The sequence below is a fragment of the Triticum aestivum genome, chromosome 4A (assembly GCF_018294505.1).
Source record: "Triticum aestivum cultivar Chinese Spring chromosome 4A, IWGSC CS RefSeq v2.1, whole genome shotgun sequence".
NCBI classification, from domain to species: Eukaryota; Viridiplantae; Streptophyta; class Magnoliopsida; order Poales; family Poaceae; genus Triticum; species Triticum aestivum.
In genome coordinates this window covers 620,753,069-620,777,748 of record NC_057803.1, presented here as the reverse complement: position 1 = coordinate 620,777,748, position 24,680 = coordinate 620,753,069, and the positions used below count along the sequence as shown (strand labels likewise).

The window sequence follows — 24,680 nt, the reverse complement described above, 5'->3', positions numbered from 1 at the left end:
TAGCCCTAGTCTAATATACACCCCTCAACTCCAATACCGTCTAAAATACACCCCCAACTCTCAAAACCGGCTAGAATTCAACCCTCCCCTCCCTGTTGACCGGTTTTGACCCAGTTTGACTGAGTGAACAGTAAAAATAAAATTTTAAAAACAAAAAAATATTTTTTTTGACAAAATTCAAAAAGTTCCAAGTTTTTGCACCGTGTGAACAGTAAATTCAAAAAAAATCACCTTTTTAGCATGTTTGGATACCTGAGTAAATTTGAGATGTCCGTAAATTCGAAAAAAATTCAAAATTTTCAGCATGGTGAACAGTAATTCGGGAAAAAAATCCAAAAAAAATCACCACGCACTCAAACATCATCCATGCAAAAAAAAGGGTTTTAAAAAAATCGATTTTACTGTTCACCAAGCTGAAATTTTGAAAAAAAATATCGAATTTACGGACATCTCGAATTTACTCATGTGTCCAAACATGCTGAAAAGGTGATTTTTTTTAATTTACTGTTCACGCGGTGAAAAAAACTTGGAACATTCTTGATTTTTTTAATTTTTTTTTATGATTTTTAAAATTTTATTTTTACTGTTCACTCAGTCAAAACCGGTCAAACTGGGTCAAAACTGGTCAACAGGGAGGGGAGGGTTGAATTATGGCCAGTTTTGTGAGTTGGGGGTGTATATTAGACGGTATTGAAGTTGGGGGGGTGTATATTAAATTAGGGCTAAAGTTGGGGGGTGTAATATGCACTTCTCTCATTTCTCAACCGCGCGTTACAGTTTATCTATGTGCTCTGGTTTTTTCATTCCCCGGTAAAAATGAGTTGATTATGCATTTTTTGCTTTCCACATCTACTAGTAAATGTAAAAGCAAGGGGGTAGAAATCAGCAAATAACCAGAGCCACTGGAGGCCTCTTGTAGTCTCGCATCATCATATCATAGGAATGCAAATGCAGCAGAGCAGAGGTCTTCCTTGTCACCACGCCCACTCTGAGTGACTCCTAAATCAGCCACCAAAACGTTTGCTTTCTATCCCCATCTCGCTCTGCATTGCTCACTCGCTGCCTCTTCCACCTCCCGGAACCATCTCACCAAGCGCGTTGTTGCTATCTGACCAGTGTGACAGGTCCAGCAAGAAGAGGAAGACGAAGGCGAGGACAATGACAAACGAAGCTGAGGGTTGTGTGGTCAGTTGAGCTGCATCGGAAATTTGTTACTGTTGGTTACTGCATGGAACAGCGGGTGTCGGCCATCTTCACTTCGTTGAGCTGCCAGCGTCGGTATTTGTTTCTCTTTCTTTCTCTCGTTCTTTTCTTTTGGGCTTGTCTGTGCTGCGGTCCTAGCGAGCTGGTTGTATCGGAGGGTTGCTTTATAATATAAAGCGGGGGGAAACCCCTTTTTTGTCGAACTGCACGCAGTAACCATAGACGCCACGATCATCATCAATTCATCATCACCGTCCTAATCACTGAAAAAACCCACCTACATCTTTCTTTAACATTTTGATCATGCCATGACCGGGGAACGAACAAACAGAACATCATCACTTCTTAATTTCGTTGCGGAGCTCAAGAACAATCTCTGCGATTTTCGACTTCGGTATCGGCTTTGTCAGGTGAAGATCCATCCCTGCCTGGATGGCCTCCTGCTGACCCTCTTCCTCGGAATGCGCGGTCAGCGCGATGATCGGGGTGCGGATGCCGTGACGGCTTTCTTCCTCACGGATGCGTCTCGTCGCCTCATAGCCATCCATCACCGGCATCTGAACCACAGAAAATTGAATTGGCAGCAGTGTCGAATTAATCATCTATCATCAGAAATGAAATGTACCTGGCAATCCATGAAAATCACATCGTAGGGCATGGCCCCTGTATCTACATGACTCTCTGGGACGCCATTTGCACCCTCAAGAGCTTTTGTGAACATGGCCACAGCCATGGAGCCATCCGTGGCAATTTCCACAGCTGCTCCAAGATTTGTCAGCACCTGCTTCTGGACCATCTGCAGCACCAGGGTGTCCTCTGCGAGCAACACGCGTATGTCCTCCAGCGGCCTGCCGTCTTCAACAATGGTTGGTCCCTGCAGCGTCGGCGCCGCGGCTGCGGGCGTCATTTCAGAGGTATGATCTGCCGCTGGCAGTTCTTTCATGGCTGTCCCGAACTGATACAAATGCTGCTGCTGGAACGGGGATGCCTGCAGGTCTCTCATGACCTGGAGGAGTTTGTGCAGCCGGGATCCATGGATGGGCTTGCGCAGGTCGAGATCGCAGATCGCCGCCTCCTTGAACTTCCTCAGATCCTCGGAGGGGGTCTTGAGGTCGGTAAGGCAGACGACCCTGCACGGTGCCTGGTGCCTGATCCTCGCCAAACTCGCCGCCTCGCGGGCGACCTCGTGGTGCATCCCGCTGGAGATGTCGACGATGACGAGCAGGCCGAAGGGGTGGACACACCCGCTGTGGTTGCCGGCCATGCCGCTGCTGTTCTGCAGGTGGCGGACCATCTCCTTGGAGCTGAAGCACCGGTCCGTGGTGCAATCGAAGTCGCCGCCTCCGACGCCATGCAGCGACGACATCAAAGCCGGCCTCGAGGGTGAGGCACCGCCGGCGATGCGCGCCTTGTCGAGAGTCGAGGCGAGGAGCTCGGTGTGTGGGACGGGCCAGACCTTCATTCCGAGGCTTTCCATCCATGTGTGCAGGATCCGGCGGGTCTGGTCGCCGTGGACGAGGAGGACACAGTGCCCGCCCTTGAAGCAGGCGGGCTCACTGAAGAGCGAGGGCGGCGTCCTCCCTTGCTCGATGTCCTCTTCAACCTCTGGAGTCTCACTGACCTTCAGGAACACATTGAAACCGAAGCACGTTCCGGCTTCCCCTGGCTCCTTGTCCATTATGTTGATTTCTCCTCCCATCAGACGAACCTAAGCATACAAAGTAAGTATTAAGTTTCTTGAACTTCTATTGAGTGTTACATGCAAAACAACATAAGTTGCCTGAATTTCTCTTAGATACAATAAATTTTCTAAGCATTTGGATTAAGATATAGCCATCTTCATCTCAAGTCACTATAATTTAAATATAACCTCCAATATACAATACAAATTATTATACTTTCTAGTGTGTAAATTAAGGTGATATTTTAGTCAAGTGGCAATTCAAAAGCATAGAAAAAGCATTGATGTACTTGGCAGGGTTTTAACCTCCACAAAAAGAGTTGAGATCACTTACAAAGGATTGCACGATTCCAAGTCCAAGCCCGGTACCACCATGCCCTTCCTTCACTTGAACATAGTTCTCAAACACAGACTCCCTCTTCTCCTTGGGTATCCCCACACCAGTGTCAACCACCTCAAAGTAAAACTCAACCGAATTGGGATCGTTTTGCAAGAACATGCAACCATTATGTTCATTACAGTTCTCCCTCCTTCCAAGGAGCCATCGGAAGACCCCACCAGGGCGAAGGCGGGGGGCAAACCTCGTCGGGGTGCTAATCACGGATCTTCTCATGATTGGGCGGTTGGCCCATGCCCGAAGCATGACGTGGCCTTCGTGCGTGAACTTGATGGCATTGCTAAGTAGGTTGTCAAGGATCTGCTTGACACGCTTGTAGTCACCAATGGTGGCAGTGCATCGAAGCACGGAGAAGTCACAAGGGTCCCAGATTACCTCCATGCCTCTTGACATGCCGACGACATTCACCAGGTCCATGGATTCCTCAAGCACGTATGTCATCTTGAACTCCACCTCCTCTAATTGCATCTTCCCGGACTCCACCTTGCCCATATCCAGGATCGTGTTAAGTATATCTGCATGTAATATACACATGTATATTAGTCATCATATGCTCAGCAGAGAGAGAGAGAGAGAGAGAGAGAGAGAGAGAGAGAGAGAGAGAGAGAGTGAGAGAGTGAAAAAACTTGTCGTTTTATGCTTTCAAAGACGGCCACAACCAACACGTATGGTGCATTAACGTGACAAAATATTTGCCTTACCACAAAATAGACAGAAAATATTGAAACACAATGTATCTACTGGCTGCTAACATGGTGATATAGGAAAATTCTATTTCAACTATCCTAAGCTTTAATCTTAAAAAAACTATTGATTCTTTACCAAACAGAGTTTTATTTCTTGTTTATTTTATAAATGATGAGCAAATTTTATATTCAAAACGTATAACAGTTGTCTTGCACATGTTCTACACCTAAAATTATAAACATATTATTTGTGGAAAATTTACTTTCATGGCGTGAAAAATTATATAATAATCTGACCATATTTGCTAATTTGCCAAGTGTGGAGTAGATCTAGTACTAAAAGGTGGCGCCAACCATATTTGCTAATTTGCCAAGTGTGGAGTAGATCTAGTACTAAAATTTACTTTCATGGCATTGTTATGTATGCAATGGTACGTAGGATCGACCATGGATTTATGGATGCATATGGAGCTTGCAGACTGACCGAAGAGCTTGTTGGTGCCGACCCCCATTTGGTCAAGGTTGTAGGTGAGGTTGGGGTTTTCATGGGCCTCCAATCGGGAGAGCTCGATGAGCCCAACAACTGCGGCTAGCGAGGAACGGATGTCATGGCTGGCACGGGCGAAGGCATTGCTCTTGTTCATGCTCTTGCGCTCCGCCTGCCGGAGCGCCTCCTTTTGCCTCACCAGGTCAGCCTCCAGCACTGCCTCCCGCGCTCCGGCCCGCCACATCGCCCGCGCCATGAGAAAGCACACTATCGTCGCGATCGCCACAACCGTGCACACGATGCACACGGCGACCACCTCCATCTCCCAGACCTCGGCCGCCTCGCTTCACCCGCTGAGCACCAGCCGGACTCCTTAGGGAGCGACAAGAAATATGAATGTAAATATTTGTCAGTGAGCCGCTGTTGCGCTGGAAGCCGTTCGGATTACAAGGAAACAAAATTTTCATGGAGAGCCTAATCTTTGAATCTGCGACGATATCTCACGATTGGAACAGAAAAATCACTTTGATCTATCCCGTTAATTTGGAAACTCTCGAGTTTTTAAGTACCCTTTCCATTTTGAGAAGTTGATGAAATTTTCTGTGAAGATACCGCAGATACTTGGCACCTTAATATACGTGCTATCTTGTGGTGCCATGACTTAAGTAAGCTTAGTTTTGGTAGAGTGTTGTGTTGGAAGAAAGAAAAAGGGGTGCACTTAAATCTTAAACGCCAAGTTTTTCTTAAACTGCAAGTCAATTTTAACTGAAACTATACCAGAATATTGCATCAATCATTCATGATTTACTGATTTGTTTTTCAAAATTTGGTATACTACATCATGAACGAAACATAGTTCACCAATATGCTGAGTCTGAAACGAATGCACGTAGTTCATGAATGAACAGGCCCGTACCAGGCACATGTGCAGCGTGTGCGCCTGCACAGGGCCCCAAAGTCAGCGGAGGCCCCAAATCAGCGAGAGTATTAGTTAATTGCTGGGGTTAGTAGGAGGTGGGTACACTTATTATCATGGACGGTTGAATAATCAAAGCAGGAACGTACCAGCCTCTGCTCACGCATGGCAACCTGGTGCTTAATTAACTCAGCCAGTACTACTACATGGGAACCTGCGTGAAGAAATTATCCAGCCTCTCCTCAACGCATGGCTCCTTTTTCCATTAAAAAATGAGGTTCTCACGCATGGCTCTCTTCTACTCTTCTGCTTCTTAACACAGCAGGTACAATACCCCTTCCTACTCCTCATCAATCTTCACTCCTTGATCCTTAGTTTACTCTTAATTCCTAAATCCTCAGCAACATTATTTTCTTGCTAAGGTTCCACTCTGAATCCCCCATCTTTTTTTTTTCGCATTTATCCCAAGATAATCCATTGCGATGAACTTCCAATAGGTAATGTTCCACTCCCAATCCCCATCTGCTAACGAAACTACTGTGTGGACGACAATAGCCGGATGAACTGCGCACGATGGAGTATTCAACGGTGTTGTTCACTTTGAATCGACACATGGACTGGTTGATGTGCTTCATCGTGCGGAAATCGTCCACAACCGTCGTGTGTGTAGCAGCACTCTGCTAATTCTGTGCTATTTTCACAAATAACCCATTGCGATGAACATTGAATAGGTAATGTTTCACTCTCAATCCCCTTTTTTTATTTGTGTTCTATTCTTCTCAGATCTCAATTTGGTAGGGTTGCATATCAGTGTTTCTCTCGACCACTTAGCTGCCTGTTGCCAGCGCTGCAACTTATGTGCATCAGCATCAATTGGAGCCTGACTGCAATTGAAGGCTACGGTAGCTTCAATCCTTTTTATCTGTATATGTCCAATTTTAAACATTGGATGTTTGTTTCTTAGTTTTACCTTCTTCAGTGTCTTCAGAAGAATTAGGAACTACAAGTCATGATGTCAAAAAAGGAACTATGAGTCATGACATGGAAAAGTTAAGAAAAGGAAAAACTGCCAAGGGCCCGTAATTTGATTTCGCACCGGGCCTCCCTTTTCTCAGGTACGGCCCTGTGAATGAAACACGGTCCATATAGTTCACGGCAATGTAAAGCTTGTGTTAACATGCACCCTAAGTGCCTGCATGCATGGGAGGAGACGTACGTACGTACCTGCTCTGTGACGACGAACTTGCGGTCAGGGTCTTATATTTCCACCAAGGAGTCAAGCCTGTTCATCACGCACGTACCCGGCCTGCAATCAAGAAGGAAGAAATCACAAGCGTACACATGCCAAGCAGGGACGGCCGGGGCAGCTAGGGAGGCCACCTCCCAGCTGCGTCGATCGGCCCGGGGGACGGCCGGCCATTTACCGGTACCTAGCGGAGGAAGAGCAGGAGGCATGTGCGAGGTGTTGGGGCCGGCCGGGGGACGGCGGCGGGGAGCTATGGTGGAGACCTAGATGGCGGCGGCGGATCCCTCCCCTGGCCCTGGGTAGGGCGATCGATCGACGTGCGAACAGTTAATCTCACGCAGCCATGTTTTGTGGGTCTGGTCTCCCACGGGAAGATCGAACTTGCCCCAAAATCTGTCCCCGCAGCCGGAGGGCTTTCCAATCTCCTTCATTGCAATTGCAAGATCTTTGTCCCAGATTTATCTCTCCCTGCAGGACCTTCCAATCTTCCAAAACTTGCCACCAGACTACCACAGAGCTCGCCCCTTCGAGGAGGCAAGGAGGCAGTGGCCAGTGTGCTAGTATTACGTACCGGGTTGCATTATCAAGTGATTCTAGTTTCTACGGAACTACTCCTAGATTACTGGACAGTGGTAGTAGCCAGTAAGAGCATCTCTAGCCGACCCCTTATAAGGCGAGCCCTTATAAGGGTTTTATAGTTCACATTTTCCCTTTTATAAAGGGTGAATTTGACTGCAACAGAAAAAAAAATCATAGTTGAAACTGTAAAGTTTGAAAAAAAAAGGTTTGGCGCGAAAGATGAACAAGAAACAGTAGTAGATAGAAGTTCATCATCGATACGTATACGAGGTCATCGATTTACATTGTGCAGATTCATCGCAGCGTCGGGACCCTAACCTACTGCCCAAAATGGGGCTCACTGGAGCCCTCTGGGTGCAGCAGCGATGCTGCAGCCTGGTGGCGATCACTCGTCGTCGTCGTCGTCAGAGGTGACGATGTACATGGAGTCTTGCGCGTCGGCTTCACAGCGCCACGCCTCCATCTTCTCGTCGAACTCCCGTGCCTTGGCGAGACCCTACTCGTACAACAGCTGGTTGATCTCCTCGTCCCAGCGACGGCGCTGCACCACCTTGTCCTCCTCCCGCTCCTTTGCCCTGGGTTCCCTCTTCACCACGTGGAGCTTGTCCGTCTCCCTCTTGACCACGCGGAGCGGCGGGAGCTCCTCTGCCTCCCTCTTGATCGGCGGCAGCGACGTGCGCGAGCTACCCGCGCTAGAAGAGCTGCCCGCACCGAAGAGCCGAGCCTGCCGCCGGTTGTATTCCTTTGTCTTGCGGCGGGGGAGGGATGCTGGCGGCTCAAGGCTGTGGTTGGTGTACTGGCGGGCGGAGCGCTTCCGCGCCGCGTCGACGGCGATGCACCGCTTGCGCTCCTCGTCGTCGTGACAGCTAGCTGAGCGGCCGGCACTCCACATCCCGCGCCACATGAGGCGGAGCGGTGGTGGATCGGTCGGTGGGGCGGTGGGTTTAGGTCACCAACTGCGAGAAATCAAAGGGGGAAATAGGGAATAGCGGCGGGGGGCGCGGGGGGGGGGGGGGGGGATAGGTTTCGACCCATATCGCGGAAGTGGACCCGAATATATACTGTGTGGTTTTTTTTCCGGGCCACTGTAAACTTTTTACCAGCCAGGGCGACTATACAGGGTCTAGTCTGGCCCAAAAAAGGGTCAAACCCATATAGTTGCCGGAATTATACGCTGGGCGGTTATAAAGGGTTTGCTAGACATGCTCTTACACGAGTGGACATATGTACCGAATTTCCAAAATTTGTGTGTTAATGAGGGTACACGACATCTCCTATTTGGGGAGAACAAATAATTGAAGGGTACCCCTTGCGGGAGCCCTTAGGGTCACTTTTACTTGGCTGAGAGCGCGCCACTTCCGCTGCTCGGCGCTCTCTCGGGACTTGGATTCTTATTTTTTTGAACGTGTTTTCGGGTTTAGATGATTTTTTTTATTTTTTCCGGCTTTTCAATTTTTGCCAGGTTTTTTCTATGTTTAAAAAAACATTTTTACGCATGAAAACATGGTTTTTTTTTGCTTCCGCGAGAGGCACATATTTACCTCTCGTGTAGGTACAATCGTGCCTTTCAGGAAGAAACATGTTTTCATTTTTCTCTTCCACGAGAGGTACATATTACTGCTTGCGAAGGGACAAATTTGCGTCTTGAGAGGAATGTGCCTCTTCAACAAAAAACATGTTTCTTTTTTTTTCCTTCGATGAGAGGCATATATTTACTTCTAGTGTACCTCTAAAAAACACATTTTTTCTTTCGTGAGGCACAGATTTGTTTCTCATTGAGGAACAAATTTGCTTTCACGAGAGGCACAACAGTGCCTCTTCGAAAAAGGAAAAGAATGATAAAAAAACCATGCTTCTAGCTTGATTTTTTTTGTTTAGTTCTTTCATGAAAATAAAGGTACATCAACACATATCGGCATGGAATTTAATTTCAAAATCTCGACATGAGAAATCCAACGGTGCAAACGCTTCAGGATTTAGACATGCGACTTAAAAGATAAAATGTTCTCAATAAACAAATATAAGAAAAAAAAACCTGACAAGTGGTGCATATATAGTGCACCATTTGTCGCAACATGGTATGATGAGAGTGACCTTTGCAAGGGTACTTTAACTAGTGATTCTCTATTTGGTGAGCAGGTTGCGTGCGAGCGACCTGACGCACACACTCCAGCGCGGTTGATCCTAGGTTAATAGATTAGTCACAAAAATCATATAAAATAGCATATTAATACATATAAAACATCCAAAACAGAGAATATAATAGCATGGAACAATCAAAAATTATATATACATTGAAGACGTATCATCCACCTCGACCGCTACCCGCTGTATCTTGGTATGTCTTCCTCCTCTCGCTGCTCGCATCTCACATGCGGCCGAACGTCAACCCAACCACGTCCGGCCGTCGACCTGGCTCAGCCCTTATTGAGCAGCTTGTCAGCGAGCCTCCGCCGATAACCAAGTGTGACCATTGCCAGTGGCCGGTGGTGCGTCTCGTTTCAAGCACGTCGAAACATCCTGGATGGGGTTTCTTCAAGTGTAGAAAGGATAGAATGAGTGCCATTTCGTACAGTTGTTTTTTGAATTCATCGCAGAGTGAAACTAGGTGAAGAGTGTACGTTTGGGTTTAAGATTTGTCCACAAAAGAGTGTACTTCTATCTTCCCAATGCACTTCAAAGTATTTTCTCTCGTCACACGATAATCAAGACCAATAGTATTCTATACATAGTCTTCTTAATTTCTACATGCACTTAGCTCATTGGGGGTTGTGTAATTAAATAGGAGAGATGATGTCTTGCATCTTCCCAATACATTTTTTACTTCACTTCATATTTTATTCTAAAAAATTTAGATGTACAATTTTCACCGGACGGAGGGAGTAGGTGGATGCAAATTTTGGTATTTGTAAGAAAAGTACATGATCTATTGATGACCGGAAATTTGCTAGATGTTGGTGCATTAGTTGCTAGAGAGGATACAATGTCCAAGTTTGAAGAAAAAGAGAAGAAATAAGTGTGCAACCTTGAGAAGTCGATAGAGAAAAGAAGAATGTAGCCAACGAAGATTGGAGAAAGGACCGATTGAATTAATAGGAGCAGTTAAGGAAGTGGTGCTTCTGTTGAATTATGTATTTTTTTTAGTTTTCTTTGGATCAGGTTATTAGCGAAGAATTGGTGAAGTATGGAGTAGTGAAGTTTAACTTGATGGCCCAAAAAACGGACGAACTTGTGTTAAATATTTTTTCCTACCTAATTACTTAGACTAGCTATAATGGGAGTAATTTCAGCAGTAACATCGAGTCCAACTCAGCAAATTTGCTTATGTGGCAATGAATTAATGAGGAGAGAGGAAGTTGTAGTAACTTAGCTAATTACTGTAATATCACATGTTCCAATGCAATATGAGTCTATAACATAATAAATGAAGTTTTGCATGTTACTACACTTATGTTACTACCCACTATGAAGGTAGTAACATAGTCTACGAATATGTGTATGTTACTAGTGTATGTTACTTTCCATTGTGGCTAGTCTTAACAGTGCAGCTGCGCGATTTGGTTGTTACAAGCGCACGCACTATCCGACAAGTCACACACATCACATGCCTCCGAAAAGATCCAGCACACCGGTCCATCCCGTTTGTTGTCGCTCTCTCCCGAAAAAAAAAGCCTTATCCTTATCCCTTTCCTCGTCTCAGCAGTCAGCACGGAGGTGGAGAAGAAGCACGGGAACAGGCCGGCGCGATGCCTGAGAGGTCGATGTGGAGGCGGCGGATCGGAGGAGCCCGGCGAGAAGGTCCGCCAGGGAACGGGAGCAGCAGCGCCTCCCAGTTTCTCTAAACGGAGATGGAGCGGTGCGGCCGCCGACGTCGTCGAGCCCGAGCCGTCGAGGTACCTGCTCCTCTCGCGCCGGGGGCCAGCACGTGGAGGGGATCATCATGAGCACCAGCGCCGGCGCGAGAGGCAGGAACAGGCAAGTGTCGGTCCGTCATGCGCACGCACCTGCTGCGGCTGGTCAGCCCGACTCAGCCGGCCGTCCTCCGGAGGCAGCGACCACCGCAGCTGCCGTGACTTCAAGCCCCACCCGTCTAGGCTGGGCCGCCTCGCCGTGACCGCGTGACGCCGGTCGGCCGGCCGGCCGGCCGTAGCACACCTTCTCTACTTCGCAGCTCACTAGTCAGTAGTCACTAGCGGCGAACGGTGCACCTCTATTTCGCGCACCCTGGTATTAGCTCCGAGCCTACGATATCTTCTTTTTATTTGCATGGATTTGGGCCTGCCAGCCTGGTCTGATCGCTCGAGCTCCCTCTCTCGATCTATCGCATGGGCCGTGTCGAACGCTGTCCAGATTAGGCTCTATGCCCGATCAGTTACCTCCTCGCTTCGTTTCCAATCTTCCCATGTCCCTCGACTCGATCAGATCTTCTTGGCGGCGGCGCAATCGCAACGACAGGGCAGGCGGCAGCGCCATGAATTCAATCAAAATTCAGCAACCGCCGGGCCAGCAAGGGCCAAAACGCCACCAAGTAAAGCAGAAGGCAGACGCTATGATCAGGAGCTTTAATTTAGGCATCCCCGGCCGGTCAATGGCCATCAGGTGCGCAAGCCAAAGCAAATTTAGGCTACATTCCATGTTCAGTAATTTAGTGAGTGTAGGGTACATGTGCACCAGTTCTTCGGTTAATTCATAGAACCTCTGTAACTTAGTCTTATAAAACATTATAGAGGAAGTAGATCTTTATATGTCAATTGCTCTCGGGTTGAATTGTTTGAGAAAGATAGTTGCCCTTGTTTTTATGGATATCGTACAGAATAACACATAACCAAAGTCTATAATTTAAGTGGGAGAGTATGCTTTCGTTGCAAGAAACTTTTAGATTTTAGAGGCCCATTTGCATTTCGCACCGGGCCCCCGAATTTCTGAAGACGGCCCTGCTTTGGAATCAATGCTTTGTTAGTAGTACTGTGATGAACTGATCATGGTGTTGATAATTACTACTCCTTGTATGAATATGTACACATGTTCCTCGTAGTTTCTAGAGGAATGAAACAGAGTGCTAGTAGTTTGTGTGTTATCTTTTTTTATTGAAGTTTGTGTGTTATCTAACTTGATGTATTTACTTTTGTGCTGATCTGTGAATTTACTGACAAGAATGGTACAAAATTGGTTGAAATCAGCATCTCCAATTTGAAATTGGTTGAAACGGAGTGCTAGTAGTTTGTGTGTGTGTTTTTTTCTCCTCTGCTACTGCCTAGTTGCCCAAGGAAAATACTAGAGTTGTTCAGAAAACTGCACAGAGTTGCCCGCTAATCACATCTCATCAGGCTCACAGGCACCCGCAAAACTCTGGCTACGTTGGGTCACCTTAATTGTGTGTGTTTTCTACTATACACTACCTAGTTGTCCGAGGAAAACAATAGAGTTGTTTAAAAAACCCACATAGTTGCTTGCCAAATGACATCATCAAGATCGCACGCACTTGCAAAACTGGGAGGAAGTTGCTCCTCTTTAAATAGTAGGAAATAATTTTATATATTTTTCCTCGTGTTTTTGTTTTGGAACCAAAATAGTTCCTAAACATGTGTGGACAATGTTTAATCGTTTTTCCATTGTTTTGATATTACATGGGGGCAAGTTTAGCACTAAAGGAGGAAATTTTCATTATGAAGGTGCATACACTATGTATTATGCATACACGGTCCAATAATGACATATTCATATTTTTCAAAAGTAGGTAAAATATGTTTTCTCATATGTGTTCCATGGTTTTGAAGTTGCCTATACCATAATATGTGGACCAATTAGGATTAAAGTTAGAAAAATAAATAAGGTAGGCAAATTCGCTTCTTTTAAAGTAACTTGTTAGTAATGATAGGAACTAATTAGCGGCAATGAGCAACTTTGAAAATCACATTTCATAAGCAACTTTCCTTCTACGAGAGGCAACTCCCACACCCTTGATTCGGTCGTTGGTGTCGCATGGGCTACACGACAAGACCATTCCGTCTCCGATTTGGTCATTCGTGGCAAACGCGCTACACGGTAAGACCAACCCACCCGACTTCCCTAAGCTAGATTCACTTGATGTGGACGAGCCAATATCAAATGTTGTCCCTCTGGTTGCCTAATATATGCATAGAAGTTGCACAACCCAAGTCCAAAGTTGCTTTATGGCGCTTCTTTTAGTTATTCTTGCCGGTTTTTGAACTAAGTTAGTACTAATAGTACATTTTAGTACTTGTTTTTTGTCTTTCAACAATATATTTTTTGTGCATACATATGAAGATATTTTTCTGGGCATAATTTTGTGTATTTTCTTGGTCCAGTCTTGTTCGTTTTGTATGTAATTTTTTTGCTTGATGAAAACACACAATGAGTTGCCTCGTAAATGCACTAGAGTTGCACAAAAACATCCCAACAATTGTTGAATATTTATATGCAACTTTAGTGCATATCAATCACAAACTTGTTGTCCTTTTTTACCTCCATTAGGCTCAGTTTAGTGCCCGTAGTATTTTATATGTGGCTACTTTATTTTTATACCAAGTCAGACTTTGACTACACATGAGTTGCCTGATAATGCACTGTAGTTGCATAAAAATACCTAAAAGGTTTTGACTTTTTAATGTGCAACTCCAGTGCATATCAATCATAATGTTGTCGTCCTTTTTACCCCCATTAGGCTATGTTGGGTGAACTTACTCTTTTATATATGTGACCGTTTTATCTAGATACCAAGTCAGACTGGGATTACACACGAGTAGTCTGATGAACGCACTGGAGTTGCATAAAAACACCCAAAAGTTGACCACAATCAATCATACAGTTGCCTAAAACCATATATCCAGTTGCCCAATCCTCATGAACAGAAACATTACCAAGATCATAGTTTGGCTAATATGTAAAGGTTCTAGATACCTTTCAAGTTCATGTCATAGAGATGCGTCAAGAATTCATCTCCTTGATATGATTGTAAATACTTGGCGAATAATCATAGAGGGGGAGCAGGGTGGAGTTGGTCATGGGGACGTAACTAAAATTATGAAGTGTTTTTAGGGGATTAAATTTATCTGTGAACCCTCCAAAAATGAACATGTCTATGTTCTTTATCCCTTTTTCAGGTGTCATAGTTGCCCACAATCAACCATACAATTGCCTAAAATTAAGTATCCAGTTGGCCACAATCACAAATAGTTTGCCTAAAATCATGTATCTAGTTGCTCAATCCTCATGAACAGAAACATTTTCCCTAGATCATTATTTCATAAATATCTAAAGGTTTTAGATGCCTGTAATTAAGTTTGTGTCATAGAGGTGGAGTCGAGATTTTCCTCTCCTGGGGTTGGATCCCCTTGGTGTGACCGTAGAGGGGAGCGGGTGGAACTGGTCAGGTTTCCTACCTAGAGATATGAGGCACATGACAATGTATGTGTGTGTGTGTGTGTGCACCCGCGCGTTTGTGTGTTTTCTCGTTTGCTACTGCCTAGTTGCCCAAGAAAAAACTATGGAGTTGTTCAGGCTTGGACTACACCCGTGTTGCCTGGTGAACTTCGCAATGTATTGTAGGAAACTGAAATAGTAATTGCAAGCAACTAATATAAGCATCACTGGTAGGCAACTTTATAGTATTGTAGGCAACTTAGAAAAGCAATGATAAGCAACTTCACAATATATATAGGCAACTGATCAACAATGGTAGGCAACTAATTACGAATAGCTGGCAACTAGGCATCAATGATAGGAGATTCCATAGTATTTATAGATAACTAAGCAGCTACGATAGGCAAGTTGGGATAATGTTACCAAATTAGCAGGTGCACATAGTGCAATGAAGTTGCTTGCATGTAGGACTAGCCTTCGTGTGATTTTTCTCATTTTTTTACACAAACCAACCTAATAGGTAGTCCCACTAGGCAAAATAGATGGAGTTGCTTCCCTATAGTGCTACTTAGAGGTAAAACTAATCATTGATGGTCATGGTAACTAATTTAGAAGGACTCCCGAGTCATAGGTAATCATATGAGACAATAAAAAGGAGTTGCTTTTCTATAGCACTAAAGTTGCCTATGTAGCACACAAAGTTGCTCGAAAAAAAAGTTCATCGAAACCTAGTCATATGGGATCTAGTTTTGAAGAACCCGTCGCGAGAAACCCAACGGCGAAAACGGATTTGAATTTTGACATTCTAATGAAAAGTTACAACTTCTTAAAGTTTTTGATCCCTAATAAATGCAGGTGAGATATATAGTGTGGGCGTGATCGTGCACGGGTGGGTGGGTTACCTTTTTGGGTTGTCCTTGTAAAGTGAAAAAGTTATTTGCCAGAAGTAGATGATTCTCATTGATTGAGCACTATATATACAGGGAGCGGTTACAATTCTGTGAGAACATTTCTAACCGCAACATGCGGTTGCCAATGCTTGAGACAAAACAGCAACTGCACATAGCAGTTGTTAAGATGAGAGAGGAAGTACAACTGCTCATAGCAGTTAGAGAGTACAAGGTCGGTTCCTGTGTCGGTTCCTTAATTAGCATTTGTTAATTAGTAAATTAACAAATACTCTAACTCTATTCCTAACACCCCCCCTTGGATCACACATCTTCTAGAAGAATCCATCATCTAGTGCTTCGTGTATATTTCATCATCTAGTGCTTCTTGTATAATCGTCATCCAGCTTGAGAATCATTTTAGCAATTTAAGAACCTGCCCCAAAAACCCTGTGGGAAAAATATGAGGAGTAATAGATACACCATTGAAAACTCCTTTTAAAACACTGTGGGAAAAATATAAGGAGAAAACGATATGGTATAATTTATATTGCCTCATTAAAAACCTTTTATGAGAAAAACGATGTAAAAACTCATAAGGAAAAGAGTACAATAATTATTATCTGAAGATAACTAATGGGTCATAATTCTAGGAGTTTTCTCCCCCTGAAATTTGCAAATCCCGAAAGCGCCTCATACCAATCCCATGAATACATTTCTGGAATGTTGAATTTGGTAAAGACTTTGTGAACAAATCTGCTAGATTGTCACATGATTTGGTTTGCAAAATATCAATTTCTCCATCTTTCTGTAATGAATGTGGAAAGAACAATTTAGGAGAAATATGTTTTGTGATATTACTTTTAATATAACCCATTTGCATTTGAGCAATGCAAGCTGCATTATCTTCATAAATAATAGTTGGTGATCCTAATGAACCAATACCACACGAAGTTTGAATGTGGTTAATCATCCTGCGAAGCCATACACATTCCTTTGATGCTTCAAATAATGCAATTATTTCAGAATGATTAGTGGAAGTTGCTACGAGAGTCTGTTTTTGTGACTTCCATGAAAAAGTAGTTCCACCATATAAGAATACGAAACCTGTCTGTGACCTAGCGTTGTGAGGATCAGACAAATAGCCGGCATCTGCATATCCAATCACATCAGAGTCCTGATTTTTCTGGAACTGGAAAAATAGGCCAAGATCCTTTGTGCCTTAGAGATATCGAAAGATATTCTTCACTCCAGACCAATGACGTTTGGTGGGAGCCGCGCTATGTCTAGCAAGTAGATTCACTGCAAATGCAATATCAGGTCTTGTGCAATTTGCAAGATACATAAGCACTCCAACAGCACTAAGGTATGGAACTTCATGTCCCAACACCTCTTCTCCATCATCCCTTGGTCTGAACGGATCTTTCTCTACGTCTAGAGATCGAACCACCATAGGTGTTTTAGATGGATAGGATTTGTCCATATTGAATTTCTTCAATATTTTCTGGATATAGGCAGATTGGTGTACCATGATTCCTGAGGGAAGATGCTCAAGTTGAATACCTAAGCAAAATTTGGTTTTACCCAAATCCTTCATCTCAAATTCCATCTTTAGGTGATTGCGTGCTTCATCAATGTCTGGTGTGGCTGCCGATGATGTTGAGATCATCAACATACACAGAAATGATGCAAAATCCTATAGAGGACTTCTTGATGAAAACACATGGGCAATCAGCACTATTGGAGTATCCTTTTTGAAGAAGGAACTCACTGAGTCGGTTGTACCACATCCGTCCCGACTGCCTTAAGCCATATAATGACTTATTCAGCTTTACACAATACATGTTTGCGTTTTGCATTTTATTCGGGACAGAGATTCCATCAGGAACCTTCATATATATGTCCGAATCTAGTGACCCGTAAAGGTATGCGGTCACGACGTCCATCAACTTCATAGATAGACGATTTTGCACTGCCAAGGACTATAGATATCGGAAAGTGGTTGCACTCATTATTGGAGAATATGTTTCAGTGAAATCAATGCCGGGTTTCTGCGTGAAACCTTGTGCTACGAGCCTTGCTTTATATCTCACCACCTCATTGTTCTCATTCCGTTTACGGAGAAAAACCCCATTTGAATCCCACAGGGAAGACATTCTGAGGAGTAGGTATTACTGAGGAAAATACCTCTCTTTGTTGAGCGGGCGCAGTTCTGCCTCAATTGCTTCCTTCCATTTAGGCCAATCAGGACGCTTGAGGCAATCCCTGACGGTCTTTTGGTTCTGGATCCAGTTGAAGGGTTTCAGCAATTTCAGAGGAAAAATATATGTCGACAATTGTAGTCTCTCTGTTGTATGATTCTCCTGATTCTATATAGTTTATGGAAATTTCTTTTATACCTTCAGACTCTATGTGATTTCCCACAACAATAGAGTCATGGTGTTCTGATGTCCTAGCTATATTTATTTGTATGCGCATTTATGCTGGGTTCTAGATGTTGAGCATTTGATTGGTGCCCTTCAACTTGAGGTTGAATTGCATTTACTGGTAGAGAATTTGATTTCCTATGTTTCCGCGGAGGCTTCTGAGAAGCTCTATTCCGGCTAACCAGATTTCTCCCCCCTCTTACTCTCATTTGGGGTTTGATGGTTTTTATTGGTACCTCCACTCTTTCTGGCGCGTTTCTGGCCGGGTTTAAGGATTTTGTAACACCTTTCAAATCAGTAAATGATCTGGCAGATTATTTGCAAGATGTTGCAAATTAATGATCTTCCGAACTTGAAGTTCGGTCTCTTGGGTACGTGGATCAGAGGATGAAATGGCATGAGCATTCCAATCAATTTCCGGGCATTCTTTCTGGTACTTGAAATCTCCCCCCTAATGCCGGAAAATGTTCCTCATTAAATATGCAATCAGCGTGGACAGGCTGTGAACAGATCCCCAGTAAGAGGTTCCAGGTACTTGATAATCGACGGAGATTTGTACCCCACATAGATCCCCAACTTCCTTGGTGGTCCATAGGTGTCCGCTGTGGTGGTGAGTCGGGATGTATGCAGCACATCCGAACTACGTAGATGGGAAATGCTTGGAGGATTTCCACGTACCAAATCCAGAGGGAAGAACTCGATATGTAGTTGGCCTCAATTGTATCAAGTCAGCAGCGTGTAAAACAGCGTGACCCTAACAAGAGGTTGGCAAGTTTGCAATTTCGTCAACAAAGGTGTTGCCAATGAGTTTGATCCTCTTAATCAATGCTTCAAGCCAAACCATTTTGTGTATGGACATATGGAACAGAGTGCTGAACTTTCAATCCCCAAAGCCATGCAATAATCATTAAAAGCACGTGAGGAGAATTCTGCAGCATTGTCCCATCCGAATTGATTTAATTCGACTTTCAGGATAATGGGCTTGCAACTTAATGACTTGCCTCATTATCTTGGCAAAATGCATGGTTTCGTGTGGATAGAAGACACATATGTGACCATCGTGTTAGATGGTCAATCAGAACCATGAAATACCGGAAAGGTCCAGATAATGGCTGAATGGGACCACAAATATCTCCTTGAATACGTTTCAAGGAATTGAAGTGGTTCAGCTTGTATTTTGAGGTGCGAGGCCTCAAAATTAGCTTTCCCGTGGCACAAGATGTGCACACAAAATCTGATGATTTGGGGAATCTTTTAGTTGGAAGGCTGTGACCAATAGAATTGTCAATAATTTTTCTCATCATCCCTATGCCAGGATGACCTAGGCGATCATGCCAAGTCTTGAATTTATCAAGGTCTTGAAAAATTATTTTGTACGCAACATGTGGTACGGGTTTTATATAATTGTAATATAATCCAGATGAAAGTGAGGGGAATTTCTCAAGAATTTGTTTGTCAAACCCATTGCTCTTTGTTAAAAGCAAATATTCAGTATTATTTTCAGAGATAGTTTCCACATGGAAATTATTTGATCGAATGTCTTTAAAACTTAGAAGGGTGCGAGTAGATTCAGGATACAAGAGTGCATCCTCAATTACAATGGTAGTACCCATAGGCAGAACGAGTGTGGCTCATCCTGAACCAATAATTGACGCATCGTGACCGGCAATGGTCATAATATTCCCTTATCTCTTAGTTAGAGTTTGGAAATATTTTATTTCCCTTAATATTGTGTTAGTGGTACAACTGTCCACCAAACATAGTTCTTCTTCCATTGGATTATCTTCCCGTAAATTCTATATAGAGTAAGAGAATATTTTAGGATGAAATTTTATTCATTACTCACATATAAATACATACAAAGTATTCATATTACGGTTACACATATAAATATGACATTATGTCTGAATTACATAATATGATTGGTGATGAAGCTATGTACCTAGGGTAGGGTCATGGACCTGTCCTAACTGCCCTACCCAAGGACATCTCTAGAAGAAATCACCTTTCAATCGACTTGGAGGTGTTCCAGTCGACAGACTCGGAGACACTCGACCAAGAAGCAATCACTCGACCAAGATCCAACCACTCGACGGCCAGGAGACCTAAAGTCACTCCGCACGCTAACGGTCGGTCATTAAGTAGCTTTTATGGTCATCATAGCACTTTATTACTAGCGCTACCAGTAATGCCCTGCCTTAATGTACATTGAACCCTTTGTAACGTGGGCTGGCCGGGGTCCTGGCGCACTCTATATAAGCCACCCCCCTCCTCCGAGACAAGGGTTCGCACCTATGTAATTCATACTCACATAATCCAGTCGACCACCTCCTGGCTCCGAGACGTAGGGCTATTACTTCCTCCGAGAAGAGTCTGAACTCGTAAACCTTGCGTGCTTACAGCTTCTCCATAGCTAAGATCTTGCCTCTCCATACTTACCCCCCTACACTACTATCAGACTTAGAACCACGACAGTTGGCGCCCACCGTGGGGCAGGTGTTTTAGCATTTGTTAGAGAAGTTGCGACCTTTTCCGACCCGAATCATCATGGTTTTTGGCGGAGTTTCGGTGGAGGGCCGCGAGATCCGTCTCGGCGCGCTCACGTTCATCGTCGACGACTCTGCTTGGCTCCAGGAGGCTCCGCTCGACGTGCACTCACTCCCTGTTCGCAGGGCAACACACTTTAGCGCGTGCGTCCGCGGCGTTCTCCTGCGGCAACCGTCGACCCCCTACCGGTCGGCTCCTGTGTTGTCCTCCCTCCCCGTTTCCCGCCGGCGCAAGCGCTCCGGTCGGTCGAGACTTCAGCGGTGGGTGAGACACGCGGTGGCACGTCAGTCGGCCACCCCTCAAGTCGCGACAATCAAGCCCGACGAATCCCTCTACGGCCTGTTCGACTGGCTCCGCAGAGACCGCATCCGAGTGCGGCAGCAGCGATCCGGTGGCGGAGGTTCTGATGGTCAATGGACCGCCCAGTCCTCCCGGTTTTCCCCGCACCGGCGGAGGCGCGGGTAGAGGCAACCCGTCGCGTCTCCATGAGGAGTATCTTCCCGAGCCTCTCACGTCGCTGCAGAGAGAAGAACTTCGGCGCCGGAACGTGGATGCACTGGACACTCCTATCGTTGGAGAAACCCCCGAGGCTCGCGCCTTGGAGGACGCGCGCCTGGCAAACTTGGCCGAGCGCACTCGACTGGAGAATCTCCAGCGAGCACTCGACGAGCGTGCGCGACAACGGGTTCCCGAATCCAGTCGACGTCAGCTCTTCCCGCCCCCGCAGGTATATGGAACTCCGATTCAGAATTTAGCAGCTGCGGACCGTATAGCGGATTCGATTCAGCCTTCCCAGTCGGAGGCTGGCAGAGGCTTGCTGCAGATCAGAGCGTTACTCCGGGTAGCAGGAGATCAGAATTCCGCTGTTTCTCAGTCGCGGAACAGGATTCACAGCAGATCCGTTGCCGCGGACACAGTCCAGTCGGCTCACAGCCCGAGATCGCCCCCGAGACGTGAGGGACATGGAGACCGACATGACCAGTATGGGAACCATGAGCAGTATGATCACCGAGTCGATCGTGACGGTCAATGTCGAGTGCCCACGCCTTCCCCGAGGAGCGGGTCGTATGTGCCTCGCCAGCAGGATGACATGCGCCCTCATAGTGGTGGCCGAAGGATTCCAGTCGACCCCAGAGGGCCAGGCTTTGACGCGAGATCCATTCTCGTCCAAGGTTTGGTCGACAGGAACAGGGCTCACCGAGAAGGTCACAACAGAGATGCACCTACCAGCAGCAGAGTACATGTTTCGGGGCCAGAGTGCTTTAGTAGAGCCATCAGGGCCGCTGTGATTCCTCCCAACTTCAGGTTGGCGACTGGAGTCAGTAAGTTCACTGGTGAGTCCAAGCCCGATACTTGGCTTGAGGACTACCGAGTGGCCGTCCAGATTGGCGGCGGCAATGATGAAGTGGCCATGAAGCACCTGCCTCTCATGTTGGAGGGCTCGGCCAGAGCGTGGCTGAACCAATTAACACCTAGCAGCATTTACACTTGGGAAGATCTCTCCTGAGTGTTCGTCACCACATTTGAAGGCACATGCAAGCGACCGGCAAGGCTGACGGAACTGCGGTCTTGCGTGCAGAAGCCGAATGAAACTTTGAGGGATTACATCCAGAGGTGGATCACGTTACATCACTCGGTGGAGAATGTGCCTGACCACCAAGCAGTTTGTGCCTTCAAGGAAGGCGTCAAGTACAGAGAACTGAATTTGAAATTCGGTCGAACCGGAGATATGTCCCTGAATCAGATGATGGAGATTGCCACCAAGTACGCTAATGGTGAAGATGAGGATCGACTCAGGAGTGGCAAACTCAAGTCAGTCGCTCAAGAAACCGGAGGAAATTCCAATCGGAAAAAGAAGCGGAAAGCCGAGCCAGCGGCTCCCGGGGAAGCCTTGGCTTTAACCCAAGGAAAGTTTAAAGGGAAACCTAAAGGACCTTGGAACCCCAAAAAGGTTAAAGACCAGGACGGAAATGATGTGTTGGACTTAACATGTCTCGTCCACACAAAGAAAGATGAAGAGGGTAATTTCATTTACCCGAAACATACCACTCGACAGTGTCGACTCTTGATCCAGCAGTTCCAGGGCAAGCAGCCAAAGGTAAGGAAAAGGAGTCGGACAAGGTCGAGGACAAAGAAGACAGTGACGACGGATACCCTCAGGTCAATTCCACTCTGATGATTTTTGCCGATGTTGAAAACAAAAGTCGACTGAAAGTTATTAACCGAGAAGTGAATATGGTCGCTCCGGTGACACCTAGTTACCTGAAATGGTCTCAGACTGCCATAACATTCGACCAGTCCGACCACCCAACGCACATCGCCACCCCTGGGAGGCAAGCTTTGGTGGTCGACCCAGTTGTTGAAGGCACTCGACTGACCAAAGTCCTGATGGATGGTGGCAGTGGTTTGAACATATTGTATGCTGAGATGTTGAAAGACATGGGCATTCCGATGTCCAGACTCAGTGCCAGCAACATGAGTTTCCATGGGGTCATTCCTGGGAAGAAGGCTGAATCACTCGGCCAGATTGCTCTTGATGTGGTTTTCGGTGATTCCAAGAATTACCGCAAAGAGAAGTTGACATTTGAAGTTGTAGAGTTCCAGAGTGCCTACCACGCTATTTTGGGCAGGCCGGCTTATGCACGCTTCATGGACCGACCGTGTTATGTGTATCTCAAATTGAAGATGCCTGGCCCCAAAGGTGTGATCACTATTACGGGCAATCGGAAAAAAGCGGAAGAATGTTTTCAGAAAGGTTCGAAGATCGCCGATGCTTAGATGGCAGTGGTGGAGTTGCAGGAATACCAGAAGACTGCAGACCCGAGTGATTTGTTGCGAGCCAAGAAGCCCGCTACAGAGTCAGCTTTTTAGTCGACTGGCGATACGAAGACAGCTCACATCCACCTGACCGACCCCAGCGCTGCTCCAACTCATATCTCGACAACACTCGACTCCAAATAGGAAGAAGCGCTCATCCAGTTCCTCCGTGAGAACTGGGACATTTTTGCATGAAAGCCCTCTGACATGCCGGGTGTTCCCAGGGAGCTGGCTGAACACCGCCTAAGAGTCGACTCAAAAGTAAAACCTGTCAAGGAACATCTCCGACGGTCCGCCGTCCAGAAGAGAAAGGCCATTGGCGAAGAGGTAGCTCGGCTCTTAGCGGCGGAGTTCATCCGAGAAATCTACCACTCCGAATGGCTCGCCAATGTTGTCATGGTCCCCAAGAAGGACAAGTCACTTCGCATGTGCATTGACTTTAAACATATCAATCGGGCCTGCCCGAAAGATCATTTTCCTCTCCCCCGCATTGACCAGATAGTCGACTCGACTGCGGGTACCATCAGATCCGTCTGTATGGGCCTGACGAGATCAAAACAGCTTTCATCACTCCATTCGGGTGCTTCTGTTATGTTACCATGCCATTCGGCCTCAAGAATGCCGGAGCCACATTCATGAGGATGATTCAGAAGTGTTTGCTCACCCAAATCAGTCGGAATGTGGAGGCGTACATGGATGATATTGTGGTCAAGTCATGGAAGGGTTCCGACCTGCTGACTGACCTTGCTGAAACCTTTGCCAACCTCAGAAGGTTTGATATCAAGCTTAATCCATCAAAATGCACATTCGGGGTTCCTGGCGGAAAGTTACTCGGTTTTCTCGTTTCTGAACAGGGAATCGACACCAATCCAGAAAAAGTCGGTACTATACTCCGAATGAAAAGTCCTGTGCGAGTGCACGATGTTCAGAAGCTTACTGGTTGCTTGGCCGCCCTAAGTCGATTCATATCTCGTCTCGGTGAAAAGGCATTGCCTCTTTACCGATTGATGAAGAAGTCTGACAAGTTCGAGTGGACTCCTGAAGCTGACGCAGCGTTCGCAGAGCTCAAAGCTCTGCTCTCCACCCAGCCGGTGCTTGCTGCCCCAATCAGCAAGGAGCCTTTGCTGCTCTACATTGCAGCCACAGGACAAGTCATCAGTATGGTACTTACGGTCGAGCGGGAAGAAGGAGGGAAAACCTTCAAAGTTCAGCGCCCAGCATATTATATTTCTAAAGTCTTGACCCCATCGAAGCAAAGGTATCCTCATTATCAGAAGCTCCTATATGGGGTTTATATGACCACAAAGAAAGTTGCCCACTACTTCTCTGATCATTCCATTACAGTCATCAGTGACGCTCCGTTGTCAGAGATCTTGCATAACAGGGACGCAACTGGTCGAGTGGCAAAATGGGCGATTGAACTCC

The 24,680-nt window shown here is 45.7% G+C and overlaps 1 pseudogene; it reads right to left on the bottom strand.

Moving 5' to 3' along the window:
* Positions 1 to 1,522: 1,522 nt before the first annotated feature.
* LOC123084100 (probable histidine kinase 2) lies at positions 1,523 to 8,087 on the bottom strand (annotated as a pseudogene).
* Between the last annotated feature and the right edge of the window lie 16,593 nt (positions 8,088 to 24,680).